Genomic DNA, 13,684 nt, shown 5'->3' on the forward strand with positions numbered 1-13,684 from the left:
CACTAATGACTAGCATAGAATTTAACGATTAAGATTTTTAAAATTAGAGCAAAAAGCCAGGGAAAGGAGAACTGAGAAGCAGGAGTCCTTAGATAAATTCATCAGATGGAAGCTACTTCCCACCTGAAACTCTTTGCAATATAGGTAAGGTAGATAGATTTGGAGTGCCAGCAGTGGAAAAAGATAAGCTCTTAAGAGACAGTTAGCCAGGTAGTGAATCACTCTTCTGCAGGCCCATACAGTTCCCTGCATTTGTAAAACAAATACCAGAATGATGTTATGGTCAAGAAAAGATAAGTCATTATATTTTTATTGTGGAGATAATTTTTAATGTTTCATATTTTCATATTAAAGTACTTTGGGACTCGGTATTAGAGAATACTTTTGATTTGGTTTTTGGAATTAAGTGCAGAGAGTTGAGGTATTTGTAGTACCATATGGTACACAGCAAGGCCCCTCTTCTATTTATTTTTCCATCTTATTTGCATTTGTGTTTCCTATTCCCTTTCCTCCATATGGAACCATTCTAATCCATTTAATACATATCCTTTGTATGATTTTGCCAAATGTGTACATGCATTTTGAATTTATGAGGATGGTATTTCACTATGTTTCATTTTGTTTCTTCTTTTACTCAGTGCTATATTTTCTGAACCATCCATGTATTATATTTATATCTAGTTGAATACTTGCATAGTACTACAGATGTGTAGGTACCATATTTTACCTATCCATTTGTCTGGCAAAAAATATTGAGATTGCCTCCAAGTCCCCACCCCCCAAAATAAGACTGCAATGTATATCCATGCATGTTTCTTTATGGAATTTGGGTACACACACCAGCATGTGTGAGAATGCTGGTATAAAGGGTGTGTATACCTAATTTGACAAATTGCAGATTTTAGAATGCCTATACTTTAGCATACCCAACCTCCTCTTCCCACCCTCCTCTCTGGATAGAGTATGTCTGTTATTCATGTACCCATATGTATATGAAAGCATCCAGCATATTAAAAGTAATATTTTAAAAGCAGTATAACCTTGTTGGGGGCGCTGGAGTCAGACTGCATCCATTCAAATTTCCATTCTGCCAATCACTGCTTGTAAGCCATTAGGACATTACTTTCTTCTTTCTTCTTCTTTCTTCTTCTTTCTTCTTCTTCTTCTTAAGTTTCCTCATCTGTAAAATGTGACTGTATCAGCAGATAGGATGGCTACATGGGTTTAAAGGAATGCTTGATAGAGTTGTCCATACTAAGCACTCCTTATCGACTCTTATTACTGTTGCTGTTTTTATTCCTACTTATTAATAAATCTCTGATTGTGATATCAATTATATTACTATCTTCATGTTTCAACCCCAAAAAGTTTATGACATAGATATTCCTGCCCTGGCCAGCTATATATAAATTGGATGATGCAGAGAACACAGGATCTCCTTCATATATTCTGGACTGTCTGGGCTTGCCAGCAGCACAAAAGACTTTCTAGGTTTGCCTACTTTTAAACTAGGAAAATAATATGTATTCTATTATAGGCTTGATTGGAATTTGTTTTCCCAACCATTTTAAATGCCCTTTCCTGATCTTTCAACTACAAATACTCCAGACTGGGAAAACTGAAGTAAAGAAATGCTTTCTTGGGATTAAATGACACATTGCTCTGAAACTTTAAGACTCTGTTAAGGACATTCCACCACTGGGCTGAAGTTATACTTCCTTCAGGAACAACACATTAATTAGAATCTTAGTTGTTATTCCAGTGCCAGGAACAATAAAGATGGCCAATAAATGCCAGCCAATTGAAGACTGTTGAGGCAAAGACTGAGTTCACCTCTAAGAGCCACAATGTTAAAAATGGACTAGGTCACTGAGGAGAATTAAGATTCAAGTCCACATCTGGATCCTGTTTCTATTCTCTTGTATTTAAAGAGTTTACTCTGAAGACCATGGAGCACTGTGGCTAGGGCAATAACTCTAGAGCAGTGATCTCCACTGGGAGTGATTTTGCTCACCAGGAAACATTTGAAAATGTCTGGAGACATTTGTAGTTGTCACAATTGGGAGATGCTACTGGCGTGCAGTGCATGGAGGCCAGGGAAGCTGCTCAACATCCTGGGATGCACAGAACAACCTTCATGACAATGTATTTTCTAGTCTAGAATGTCAATATTGCCAAAGTTGAGGAAGTCTGTTCTAGGGCCTGAGATGCCTGGGTTTAAATCCCAGCCACTACTAATGAGCTGTGTGACCTTGATGAGCTACTCAACTTTTTCATCTATACAATTTGGTTAATCATTGTTAATGTTATGTCTGGCATATTGATGGTGTTCAGTGAATGATAACTTCTGTTGCCTATTATTATTGTTGTTATTATTAATTATAGTAATTCAAGCATATGAATAATCTCTTGAAGGCCATGGATTAAATATGCATTAAGGGAATGCATAACATATTAACTATGTAAGAATTACAAAAAAAAATTATTCTTCTCTCTTGTAATCCTGAATTATACATGGATGTTTTTGGCATTATGCTATTGGTCTAAGGATTTTATTTTTTAAAAAAGATTTTCTTTATTTATTCATGACAGACAAAGAGAGAGACAGAGACACAGGCAAGCCCTCTGTGACAGAAGCAGGCCCCATGCAGGAAGCCTGACCTGGGACTGAATCCCGTATCTCCAGGATCACACCCTGGGCTGAAGGTGGCGCTAAACCGCTGAGCCACCCAGGCTGCCCTGGTCTAAGGATTTTAATATTCTTATTCTGACATAGCAGAAACAAGCCTAACATACTGAACAAAAATAAGAAGTGATCATAACATAGCACAGATACACTAAGAAACTTGCAAGTGAGTCTAAGTTTCCCATTAGTTTTCTCTGCAAATAAGATCTTGTTCTTATTTTCCCATTCAACCTTTTATCATGAAAAGGAAATTTGGAAAATGAACCTAAAACCTTATTTTATTTGATCGGATATATTATGGTGTTTCTTCGCGGAGTAACTCCTCAGAATTATGAGTTAGCTTCATCTGCCATGTCCCCTCACAGTTTATCACAATAGCATAGACCAATATGACAGAAGCAGCCCACTCAGTAACATTTACTGTGTGGACATTCCTCAAGCCATAAGATTAATCAATCATCTTTAATATGTGGCTCTTTGATTTTTTTAAGGCAGTGCTCTGTTTCATTTATAATTCTCAGGGCTGCTTCAGAATGCTGAATGATCAACCTAACACTTTTCAAAGGGTACAATTGTCTTGAATTGAAAAGAGATATTTTGCCAAGGAATATGAAAAATATGAAAGATCAGTGCCTTTCATTCACTTTTTACTTCTTTCGATGCCTGTTTACTGTGAGCCTAACAAGTAGTTAAAGACGCTGAGCTAAAATAAACAGCCTAGTTTCAAGGATCTCACTACCAAGGGAGAAAGGTACACAGCTATAACGTGTTCAGTTTAATATAAATACTTTGCATTGAAAATGGTAAGAACTAGGAGCTGTGGGGGCATAAGACATCTAGGTTTTAGGAGTAAGGTCAAGATTACTAGAGGATATTGGCCAGTTAACATTCTCAAATGTGTAGCTTTCACCCTCACCAGGATTCCCAAAACTTCTTCCTATAGTTTCCAGTGAACTCCACATTACTATGTTCAGTGGACCCACCAGTAGCAATTGCCACATATGTCCCACTTCCTTCCTGCTTCCTTTCTTCACTTGCCTTTGAGAATACTATACCCTCTGGGTTTTTTTCTCCCATTTCAATTTGACTGTCTTCCCTATCTCAGTCCCTCTGTTGACCCAATCAATGTCATGGCTTCAAATATCATCTACTATGCTGGTGATACCCAAACTCCTACATCTAATCTGCACCTGTATAATTTTAAAGTTATTTGATCACCTTTAATTATCATATATCTTAGAGAATTCTCCTGAACTTATTTCTCATTTTAAATTACAACTGCACCTCTGGTATTTCTATTCTCTTCTCTGATTTTTCTCGACAACTTACTATACCTCATGTGCATGTGTATACTTACATATAACATGTATATATACACACATATGTATGCAATGTATACAATACATACTTATATATACACATACTATATTATATATGTGTGTGCATATACGTAATTTGTTTTGGATGGATCCTTACCTTTTAGAATGTAATCTACTTAAAGGCAGGGATTTTAACTGCTTTTCTTTGCTGTTGTATCACTAGAACTCCTCAGATACTTGGTACTTGATAAATATTTGTTGAATGGCTGAAACGTAGGGTGTTTTCTAAGAGTGATTTTTTTTTATTGGAGTTCAATTTGCCAACATATAGCATAACACCCAGTGCTCATTCCATCAAGTGCCCCCCTCAGTGCCCCTCACCCAGTCACCCCCATCCCCCGCCCACCTCCCTTTCTACCACCCCTTGCTCGTTTCCCAGAGTTAGGAGTCTCTCATGTTCTGTCTCTAAGAGTGATTTTATTTACTTTGTTTTCTAGACACAACAGGCTTTTTTGAGGAAATTTTACATGTAACATTGTTCAAGTTTAAGGTGTATAACAGGGGATCCCCTGGGTGGCTCGGTGATTTAGCGTCTGCCTTTGGCCCAGGGCGCGATCCTGGAGTCCCGGGATTGAGTCCCGACTTGGGCTCCCGGCGTGGAGCCTGCTTCTCCCTCCTACTGTGTCTCCGCCTCTCTCTCTCTCTCTCTATCATAAATAAATAAATAAATAAATCTTTAAAAAAAGGTGTATAACATATTACTTTGATAAATTTTTGATATGATTGATGTAGCAATATTGATGGGATTGTATAATTACAGTACAATAGTATTGTATTTATTATACTATATCTTACATCTCTATGTCTTATTCACTATTCATTACAAATTTGTTCACTCTTATTTATCCTGCCCCTATCCTTTGGTAGCTACCATTTTACTGTTTTTTAAAGGTTTACATTTTTTTATATTCCACATGTAAGTGATACCATATGGTACTTGACTTTCTCTGACTTCTCTTGCATACCATAATGCACTCAAGGTCTATCAATGTCACAAATGAAAGGATATTTTTCCTTTCTCAAGGCTGAATAATATTCCATTGTGTGTATATACTGCATCTTTTTTATTAATTCATCTCTTATGGGCTTTCGGGTTGTTTCCACATCTTGCCTATTGTAAAGAATGCTGTGATAAATATGGGAGTGAAGATGTCTTGTCAAAACTCTGTTTTCATTTCTTTGGGCATATACCCAGAAGTGGAGTTGTTTTATTGGTATGGTAGATCAAGTTTTAATTTTTTGAGGAACCCCCATATTGTTTTCCATAGTGGCTGGATCAGTTTACATTCTCATCAAAAATGTGTAAGAAAAAAATGCATAAGGGTTCCCTTTTCATCACACCCTTGCTAGCACCTGTTGTCTTTTCTTGATGTCAGCCATTTTGACAGGTGTGAGGTGATACCTCCTTGTGGTTTTGATTTGCATTTCCTTGATGATTAGTGATGTTGAGCATCATTTTATGTGTCTGTTAGGCATTTTGATGGTCCTTCTAAGAATTATTTTAAAGTGGGTTTTTGTGTGACAAATGTTCTGAGGCTTGTGTGCCTGAGAAAAATCTTATTACATGCTTATATTGAAATGATAAATAGGCTGGATATACATTTCTACATCTAATATTATTTTCTCTCAATATTTTAAAAATATTGCATTCTTCTGAATTCAGTTGCAGTGAGAAATCTCACATCAATCTGATTTTTATTATATTTGTATTTCATCTGCTCTTTCTTTTTAGAAGTTTTTAGACTTTTTGCTTTTGATGATTCTAAGTTTTATTTTAATGCATACAGTGGAGTTTCCTTTATATTTACTGTTTTGTACTCTATTAACTCTATTAAATGAGCTTTAATTTTCATTTCTGAGAAGCTTATCTTTATAATTTCTTCATATTTTGCTGTGACAAAGAATATTAGTATTTATACTATAAATGTTTCTTTTCTCTTTGCACACTGCTAAACTACAACTTCTGGACCTCTGATGGTTTGCTGAGTTCTGGCTAATGGAATACAGGCAGAAGGGATATGCCATCTCCAGGCCTAGCCTCAAAAATATCTCACATGAATCTCCTTGTACTCTCTCTTCACTCACTGTTTGGCTAGAAAGGACCCAGTGGCAGCTTTGAAGGTCTAGAAAGCAACAGAACCACTGAATGGTGGAAGCCTGAGTCCCTAAATGACTCTGACCTATAGTTTTGTGACCTTCACTGTGTTAGACCACTGAGGATTGGGATGGTTTGTTATAAGCGGATACCGTTACTTTCCCTACTTAATACAATCTCCATCTCTTTTTTCTTCTTTTGGTACACCTATCAGCAATTCTGTATTCTTCATGTCTCTTTACCCTTCTTATGTGTTTTCTACTTCTTTATATTTTCCTGCTGTTTTCTGGGAAAACTTGTCAGGAATGATTCCCCACATTATCAAATTATTTTTCAGCTATAGTCATCCTTCTATTTATTCCACTCATTGTGCTTATGATTAAAAATATTATATTTTCCTAACATTTCTACTTGGATCTTTTAAGAAGAATTTGCTAAGAATAGCAAATTCATTCATTCATCTAAGAATATTTTAATATGCATATCTGTATATTAATATATATAAATAAATAAAATGTTTGGTATTTCTGTTATAATAATTCTATTTCAGTTGGTATATGTTCAGCTCCTACATGGTGAGTTTAAAAAGAAAGGTGAGGATATGCCCCAGGAGAATTCAAGGCACTCTAAAATTGTTGTTTTCTACTTCTTTGCTGCCACTCTGTCAGGAAGCTTTTCTGTTCACAAAAGCAGTGTTGGAAAGGGGCAGTTTCTACCTGCCCTGGGAGCTTAGAAGTGGAGGAGGATGGGAGGTGTGCAAGAAAACAACTCAGGAGAACTCTCTAAGACATATGACAATTAAAGATGATCAGATAACTTTAAAATTTTCTGCCTAACAAAGCTAGGACCAAAAAATATTTAGAAAATACATTTATAGCACACTAGGGCTAAATTGTAGTACAATATTAATAAGGTAAAGAATAGGGGAAGGATTAAAGATGTATGAAAGCATATTCATATCATTAAGGAGCATATAGATATTGATAAGTTTATGAAATCAATAGAAGAAAATGAACATTAGTGTGGGCTTTATGCTACATGAGCCATATGAATAAAAGTAAAAAGTAAAATATTAAATCAGAATTAAAAGTGTTACATTTGGTGGAATTTATGAAGTAAAAAAAAAGTATCTAAGATAGAAAATGTGAAATAAGATGGCAAATATAAGCCCTGTTAAAACTGTAAAAAAGTAAATATAAGTTGGTTAATTCTAGCAATTAAAAGATAGAAATGCTCAGTTTGGATAAAAAAAAATGTATTCCAAAAATACCCCCCAAAATCCTTAAAATTAAGACACATAAAGACTTTTTAAACTGGGAAAAGATGTGCTAGCCACATATGAACCAAAATAAAGCTAAGATAGAAATCTTAATATGCAATAAATATAAATTGAGCCAAAACATCATAAGAAATAAAGATATGATACATTGATGCAAGGGGAAATTAAGAAGACCATTAATAACATGTAAGGATCTAACAATACTATCTCAAAACACAGTTATTGCCTTTTTATAAAGAACTGACAGAGGGAGTTTGTCAGTAGGGAGATTTTAAACATCCTTGTCAGACCCTGAGAGATCAAGCAGAAAAAAAAAAAAAAGGAAAGCACAAAAAAAGGAAAGCACAAATACTGAAGTTATGAAAAACACAATTGCACTGGTTACAGATGGCAACACCTGCAGCAATTTCAACAGCATTAATAGGAGTGCGGGTCCTAAGTTCCTGCTAAGCCGCAGTGGTGTGACAGTGACAATCTCCATCAGGCTACTGGGGAGTGAGTTGTGGGATCCAGTCCAAGGGTAGCTGCATCTTCCTGAAATGTGGGAAACCCTCTCATTTCCTTTGCTCTTCCAGTCCTCCTAGACTTTTTGTAACTAATTTCTCACTTACAATCTCTGGTAGATATATGTATAGTGGCTTTCCTGACTACAAACACTAAGACAGCATTTATGTCTACACACCCTTGGCCAAACTCAGTCCCCATCATATCTGAAGGAAATACTAGGAAATACACCCTTTCTATGGTGGATGTAGAACTCTACTTTCTAGGAGGTGGAAGTGGTAGGGTGAACACATGGTATTAACTGTCACAGTCTGTCCTTCTGGTAATGAAACTTCAATTTTTCTTCCTACACATAGAAAATACTCATTCCCTTCCCAAGGGAGACAATCTTCAATCCCAAAAGTCATTGCATCTTGGTCCAAGGTCTAGGATGTGGCTTCTCTTATTCTAGGGACCTGTGTACTAAAAAGACAAATAATCTGCTTTGCACCCCTTATATACCCAATTTACAACAGTGGAGCAGGAGCAGATGACTACAATAACAATATTCATTCAAAGAAGGGGGAAATAGGAGACACACAAAAGTTAATGGCTGTCAAACAGCTTCTGAAAGACTGATGGCAAATATGGGGAAGATCTGTCTCCTAACTTTGGGGGCTAAAGCAATTGCTTAGTTAGACCTGGATTCTGTTTTCTCGGAGAATTTCCCTGTCCACTATTCTCAGTGGATTTACTTTCTGGGAGATTCTTTTACATTTTCTCTCTTTTTTACCTGGCCACACCTAAAGTTGGTGTTGGAGAACATGCTGAAATTGAACCACACACCCTTCTCAGCAAGTTTGTCAATTCTGCTAGGTTAAAGGTTGAAGGATTCTTTTTAAAGTCTGGAACTATAGAAAACTTTGTCAATAATTGTGGTTGTTTTGGACAATAAAATTATCTTAATATTTCATTTCTAAACCTATTTCATAAATATGGTTTACTCCTCCTTTTTCATCTTCATGCTTACTCCCTTCAACTTAGCAAATAAAAATGTAGGTCACCCAGTTAAATTTGAATTTCAGATAAACAATGATTTTTTTTTGTATAAGTATGTATCACACAACATTTAGGCTAAGCTTGTACTGAAAATACCTGATATTTACCTGAAATTCAAATTTAACTAATTATCCCATATTTGGCAATCCTACACAACTCAACAAAAAAAGGGAAAAAAAACAAAAACAAAAACAAAAACAAACAAAACAGGCAAAAGACTGTCACTTTAAAAAAAAAAAAAACTGATATCCAGGGCACCTGGGTGGTTCAGTCAGTTAAGTGTCAGACTCTTGATTTTGGCTCAGGTCATGATCTCAGGGTTGTGAGATCCAGCCCTGCAATGGGCTCCAGGCTCTGGGCTGAGTCTGCTTGAGACCCTCTCTCTCCTTTTCCCTCTGTCCCTCCCCCCACTCACATGTGCTCTCTTGCTTTCAAATAAATAAAATCTTTAAAAAATAGATATTCAGGGCCGCCTGGGTGGCTCAGTGGTTGATGTCTGCCTTTGGCTCAGGGCATGAGCCCGGGGTCCCAGGATCAAGTCCCACATCAGGCTTCCTGCATAGAGCCTGCTTCTCTCTCTGCCTATGTATGTCTCTGCCTCTCTCTCTGTGTCTCCCATGAATAAATAAATAAAAAATCTTTAAAAATAATTTAAAAATAACTATATACTAGATAATAGTATTGTATCAATGTTAAATTCTTTGGATGTGATAATGTTTTGTGGTTGTGTAGGAGAATGCTCTTGCTCTTAGGAGATATATGTTGAAGTATTTGGACGAAACAATTTTAATTGGTTTGTTTGCCTCTCTCAAAAGTTCCAAAATGCATGTCAATGACTGCTGAATCTTAAGGAAAGCCAAATATAGGTGATCACTGGGTTATTATTTAAGCTTTCCAATGTATTTGAAACTTTCAAAAATAAGTTGGGAAACAAAACTTCCCTGTTTGAGGAAAAAAATGTATATGTTATACCCCATTATATCTACATTTATAATTATATGCAGATGGGACCATATATGGTCATATATATGATAGAAATACATCAAATCATAAATAATGTTTGCTTCTGGGCAAAGTTCATGGGTTAAATTTTTTGATTATTGTCTTATAAATTTAAATCAAATTAATAATAAATTTAAATTATTTTCTATATGGTCTTTAAATTAAATTAAATAATACATTTAAATTAAATTAAATTTCTTATTTTTTCTATATTGTCTTATCATAAGCATGTATTACTTTAAAATGGAATAAAACGGGATCCCTGGGTGGCGCAGCGGTTTGGCGCCTGCCTTTGGCCCAGGGCACGATCCTGGAGACCTGGGATCAAATCCCACGTCAGGCTCCCGGTGCATGGAGCCTGCTTCTCCCTCTGCCTGTGTCTCTGCCTCTCTCTCTCTCTCTCTCTGTGACTATCATAAATAAATAAAAAATAAAAAAAATTTTAAATGGAATAAAACAAACAGGGGCACCTGGGTGACTCAGTCAGATGAGCATCTGACTCTTGGTTTTGGCTCAGATCATTATCTCGTGGATCATGGGATGGAGGCCCTCCCTTCATGTTTAGAGCAGATCTGCTTGGGATTCTTTCCCTTTTCCTCTCTCTTTCCCTCTGCCCCTCCCCCCACTCACACATGCTCTCTCCTCACTCACTCTCTTAAATAGGTAAATAAATCTTTAAAAAATAGAATAAAACAAACATTTTAAAAATTAAGGGGATCCCTGGGTGGCGCAGCGGTTTGGCGCCTGCCTTTGGCCCAGGGCGCGATCCTGGAGACCCGGGATCGAATCCCACATCAGGCTCCTGGTGCATGGAGCCTGCTTCTCCCTCTGCCTGTGTCTCTGCCTCTCTCTCTCTCTCTGTGACTATCATAAATAAATAAAAAAAAATAAATAAATAAATAAATAAAATAAAATAAAAATTAAGCAATCAACCCTAGTAACTGGAAGAAATACCAACAGAATAAACCCAAAAAAGAAAAAATAAAATAATAAAAATAAGGACAGAAATTAGTGATGATAATAAACAATAAATGATAGAGATGACTAACAAAAGAGAAGGATGGTTCTCTGAAAAAATTAATTATGGACAGATTTCTAGCAAAGTTGATTCCTACAAAAATGATAAAATATAAATAACATAAAACTACATATGCAAGGATTTAAAAACAATGATAAAATATTTAAAAATCTAGAGTAAATATTTAAATTATAAATCACTGATATCAGTGTCCATGTAAGAGGGGAAAAAAATAAATAAATCAACAGCCAGTAAATTAATAGAAATGGTGGTAGTCAAAGAACTCCCTTTGAAATTAATGGCAGACTAAGAGTAGGAATAGGATAATTTTACAGGTGAATTATACCAAAGTGTAGTAGAATAAGTTTTAACCATGTACAATTTTCCCCCACAGAGAACAGAAAGAAAAAGCTGCCAAACAAATTTTACTAGACATTGTTTTCTTGATTCTACAATCAGATTATGATTAAATAAAAGGAAAATTTAAGTCCCGTTCAGATACAAATGCAGATGCAAAGATCCTAAATAAAATAGGAGCTAAATAAGTTCAACAGTATAAGATGAATACAATACAAAATGATTAAGTAGGATTTTCCCCCCAGGAATAAAATAATGATTTTTTAAAAATATTTTAATTATTCATTCATGAGACACACACACACACACACACACACACAGAGGCAGAGACACAGGCAGAGGGAGAAGCAGGCTCCATGCAGGGAGCCGGATGTGGGACTCAATCCCAGGTCTCCAGGAACACACCCTGGGCTGAAGGCAGCACTAAACCACTGAGCCACCCACGCTGCCCAAAAATAATGATTTTAATATCAAAAATAAGTGCAATTAAGAGCATTAAAAGACTGAAGGAAAAAAATCATACATTCATCCCTACCCAAATAGTTTCAATATCAATCTATGATGAAAACAAAACTCTTAGTAATATGGGAAATCATAGAAACTTCCTAGCTTGGTAAAATTTACATGCCAAATGCCTACAGAAAACATTATATATAACAGAGAAACATTATATGTAACCCATTAAGATCTGGGACAATGCATATGTTCACTCTAAAGTGTTACTTTTTAACATATCATCTGAAGTATTGGTCTATTCTATAAGGAAAGAAAACAAGTGAAAGGTATAAGAATTGAAGGGAAGAAATATAACTTAAAAGTTTGAATCTGATATAAACTTCTACTCAGAAAAAAAGAAACCCAAGGGGTACAATATATACTAGATACAAAATCATAGTTAAAAAAACCAAGATCTCAGCACCCATTTACTTTATTATATAAAGAAAGACAGTAATTATAGTATGTCCTGTGGTGTTAAGCGGTATAAAAAATATCAAGCAGAGTAAGGGGATATAAAACATGGTGAGTGGGTCCTATTTATAGCAGAGTAGCCAGAGAAGGTCATATTTGAAAAGAGACTTGAAGGAGGTATAGATTGGGGACAAGGAGGGGGCATTTCAGGCAGAGTGAACAGCTAATACAAAGGTCCTAAGCTGGAAGTTTTCCTCTTGTACTCCAGGAAAAGCCAGGAAGCAAGTAAATATGGGTTAGAATAACTGGAGATTAATAATGATAGGAAATGAAGTTGGAAATATATTTCAAATTAGAACTTATAGATTTAATTATATATTGGATGAAGAATATGAGAGAAATTATCAAGGAAAGTTCCAAATTTTGTGGTTGCTAAGAGGATAAATGTAGTGGTTTAGTTTACCAAGATGGGTAACAGTTGGGTAATTCCAAGTTTGGAGGCCAAAGAATTGTTCTGAACAGGTTAGATTTTATATATTTATTACAACTCCAAGAAAATAAGTCAACTAGTCAGGTGGATATCGTGATGTGGAGTTTAGGGGAAAGACTGGACCTATAAACAAACTGCAGAGGTCATTGGTGAGCTTGATAAAAGCAGTTTCAGTAAAGTGGTAGAGAGTCAAAAGCCTGACAAGACTGTGCTCATGAAGAAATGAGGGGAGAAGGAACCAAGAAGTATTAGAAATAATGAAGGGTCAATGGAGGATTTTTTTGGTTCATGTTTGATGAGTGTTATACAGCATATTTGTAATATGCTGGATACTGACCAGTAGTAAAGGGTTACTGATGATGACTGACCAATAATCAATAAGTCCTTTGCTTATTGTAGGACTATGACAAGCTTTTGTTCTCTGGTGGTAATTTGATTTTCAGCCATGGTTATTCTGTATCTTAATATGATAGTAATGTATCTAGATACAGATATAAATATAGACATATTGTCCACCTACCTCTTCCCTTATCTGACTCATTGTGATGATTTACCATCTTTGGTATTTGCTTTGCTGAATTCTTATTCCTATTTTATAGTGAGAGGTGCTTGCCGAGAATGTTCTTTAATTGGAAACTAGTGTTTTCCATCCTCAGGTGGTTTCCATTTGCATAGTTTTCATGAATATATATTTTACTCACATGCAGGCATCTCTGTCTAGACCTTCTATAATTTTTAATGTTTTGCCCTTTCTTATTAACACATTTCACCATACATATTACCTGCCTAGATCCTGAAGACATTTGAGTCTCCTAATCCTAGCATAATGTAGCTATTTCAAATGGTTAGAGAATAACCTCAAGACCATTGAAATAATCCATCAAAACAATAAAAAAATGCTACCTTCTTCTAGATGAAACCCTCATA

Source organism: Vulpes vulpes, chromosome X (assembly GCF_048418805.1).
Source record: "Vulpes vulpes isolate BD-2025 chromosome X, VulVul3, whole genome shotgun sequence".
NCBI classification, from domain to species: Eukaryota; Metazoa; Chordata; class Mammalia; order Carnivora; family Canidae; genus Vulpes; species Vulpes vulpes.